This window comes from Glycine soja, chromosome 17, assembly GCF_004193775.1.
Source record: "Glycine soja cultivar W05 chromosome 17, ASM419377v2, whole genome shotgun sequence".
NCBI lineage: Eukaryota > Viridiplantae > Streptophyta > Magnoliopsida > Fabales > Fabaceae > Glycine > Glycine soja.
Window position 1 is genome coordinate 22,925,979 of NC_041018.1, and position 3,404 is coordinate 22,929,382.

At 33.2% G+C, this 3,404-nt stretch overlaps 1 long non-coding RNA gene across 1 annotated transcript; it reads left to right on the forward strand.

Moving 5' to 3' along the window:
* The first annotated feature begins 372 nt into the window (after window positions 1–372).
* LOC114392702 lies at window positions 373–708 on the forward strand. The gene is made up of 2 exons (XR_003662374.1): window positions 373–423; window positions 505–708. It is a non-coding gene; the product is annotated as an uncharacterized LOC114392702 (long non-coding RNA).
* Window positions 709–3,404: the final 2,696 nt, after the last annotated feature.

Genomic DNA, 3,404 nt, shown 5'->3' on the forward strand with positions numbered 1-3,404 from the left:
CTGCCCAAGGAACACTTAGTTGTCTGGTTTTGTTCATTGCATAACAGGGCAGACAACTACCTTAAGGGGATTATTAATAGGTTAGTGTTCTTTTCAATACATTTGCATTGTAATACCTCAACGTACAACACCAGTTTTTAATTGTTACTCATATGGAACAGTGCTATCAAGGGTCTTGATGATGCTCCACAGCCTAAATCAAAGGCTCCTGCTAGGTGGATTGTCGTCAAGGTACGTCATTTACATAAAACTTCCACTTATATATATTTCTTTATGTGTCTGTACACTAGTTGTTTAATTAATATCCAAATTTCATTATGTATTTAGTGTAATAGACAAAAAGGAACTACTGAGTGCGGCTACTATGTCATGCACTGGATGTCCACCATCATTTTAGGAAGTTTTAGAAATAATTGGGAAGCGGTAAGTTTATTTCAAAGAAAATCGATTTATTTATAATTTGTATTACATTATTAACTTAATATGATTTATTTAATCATGCAGTATTTTAACGACCCTAGACCATTGGAGCCCGAGAGATTAAAAGCATTGCGGATTCAGTGGGCACAGTTTTATCTCCAAGTTAGAGATCAGGCCCAGGATTTAGAGACATTTTTTAACATTTTTGACATTTTTTACATTTTCTATGTAACACGAACATTGAATTCATTTGTTGATTGTTCTTTATAATATATAAATCAATTATTTGATGTTTATTATCATTAAAACTGCTTGAAAGTAGAATAAAATGTTTATTTGTTGTGAATTGGGCCTCCTGAAATTGCATTTGACAGGTACAATTTTGGGTTTACTGTAAAAACAGAAAGTATATATAAAAAAAATATTTGAAAACAACATCGGTTATTAACAAAAACCGATGTTAATATCATAACCAACATCGGTTATAATAGAAAACCGATGTTAACGTTTGTATATTAACATCGGTTTTTTGTGTATAACCGATGTCAGCGTTTGTATTTTAACATCGGTTATCTGTGGATAACCGATGTCAACTATTGTACATTAACATCGGTTAATTATAAATAACCGATATGAATATTTGAATAGTAACATCGGTTATTTATAATTAACCGATGTTATACACAAAGAACTACACCAAATAAGTGTAAGCATCATCAACGTTGACATCGGTTTTCTAGAAAAACGGATGTTAAGGGCATACATTAACATCGGTTATTCTAGAAAACCGATGTTAAACTAACATATTAACATCGGTTTTACTGGAAAACCGATGTCAACGTTCATCATGCCTACACTTTTTTTGCTGTTGTTCATTGTGTTTAACATCGGGTATTTGGAGAACCGATGTTGTCATATGTATGTTAACATCGGTTCTCCAAAACCGATGTTAACATTCATACATTCAACATCGTCACTTTCAACATCGATTTTAGAACCGATGTAGAATGTTCTAAATAACCGATGTTGAAAGTGTATTTTCTAGTAGTGCCACCTTGTTCTATACCTATGTATATTATATGATTATGTTGGGATTATTTAATAATAATAATAATAATAATAATAATAATAGTGTTAATTGATTATGTTATTATGTTGAATGGTTATGTTTGGATGATTTAAGAATAATTATTTTGATTCAACTATTGTAATTTTTCAGTAAGTATTTTGTTCTTGATTTGTTGGTTTTATTCTTAAGTGAGGATACCATACGTAGATAAGGGTATATAGCTGCCTAGCGACTATGGGAATAAGGGTAGTTGTTATCTATGCATATATATGGGCAAATATGACTTTTTTTTAAAACATGGATATAGAGAAAATGCTTTTTTTTTGTGTGCTTTCTTTACTGATATAGACAATGCTATAACACAACACCTAACACCTCCCCATTATGATACCTAGTCAAAGATATATTTAATTGAGAAAAATATTAATATTAATATTAATATTATTTTTTATGAGTATCATTGGACTTCATTTACTTTCAAAGGATTAATAAAATTTAGACATACCAAGTCAACTTGAAAAACTTATTCAAGTTTCCAATTGAAAATCTTATTTCAAATAAGTGAATTTTCATGTATGCTAACACATATATTTGTTTTCTCCTTTTTTTGTGCATGAGAATATATATACTTAGCTTCTATGGATTTTTTGCCTTCATCTTTTTACCAATTTTGGCTGAAATATTAATTTTTTTTTGGTATAAGACCCAGAACACCGGGTGGTGGTGGTGGTGGTGGTGGTGGTGCTACACACCAATTTCCAAGGGAACTTGGCCAAGGCTCTTGCTCTGGCTATTGCATAACCTTTCAATCCCCAAGAGACCCCAGACACAAGTTCTAGAAAATTACTAGCAATGCCTCTCTACGTTTCTCCTCAAAGAGGTTCATTGATAATGTGCCAAGTACTCCCTCACATGCACGTTCTGTGAACAATGGGGAGAAGCCTTACTCTAGAGAATAATGTCATGATAATAATATTAATAATAAGAATAAGAAGAAGAACTATGAGAGGGAGAGTTCTTCCTTGAAGAGGCGCATTGAATATGTGCTAAGTACTCCCTTTCGTGCACGTTCAATGAACATTAGGGAGAAGCTTAACTCCGGAGAAAAATGCCATGATAATAATAAGAAGAACTATGAGAGGGAGGATTCTTTGGGCTAGAAACCCTTAATAAAGGGAACAATACTTCTGAAAGGTTTTATTCTCGAAGCACGGGAAAGGGTAGGGACAAGAACAAGAATATAGTGGAAACGGGTGTGAACAATGTGATTGAGGAAACAAGGAAGAGGCCAATGCTAAATTGGGGTGAAGGACTTGCTAAGTTTGACAAAAAGAAAATTGAGGGTGATTGTGTAAGTGTTGCTACTCCAGCTTTTGGTGCATGCAGTTCCTTCTTAGGTGTCTTGTTAGATTCTATCGAATACTCTTTATTATGGTCATTTGAATAAACTTCTCAAGAAACATGTATAGTAATTGTTGGAAAGATGTCTTAATTGCGGTCACCCCTAACCCACCTTAGCTGTGGCGAGTAACCTTGGGCAAAGAGAGGTGTGTTGATGTCCCCCATCGACTAAAATGAACTAAGTCCTATTTGTATATACTTCTCTGTATGTAATTATAAGAAAGGAAAATAAGAAGATAAAATGTACTAGGCTTCTTTCATAAGTTTAAATGAACTTATGTACTTCTACATTCAGTGAAGTTAGATGAGAGACCTTTCTATCTAAGTTAGGCGGCAGTGTCAATATTGTTGGGATGCTTGTCTTGACTGTGATGTCTTTGCATGCCTATTTTGCTGAATGAATAGACATTTTGGTCCCTGTCTTTGTAGCCATTTTGCACATTTGTCCTTATCTTTTTGAAATGTATAAAATAGTCCCTATTTTTGCATAAGTTTTGCAAAATAGTCTTTCTGT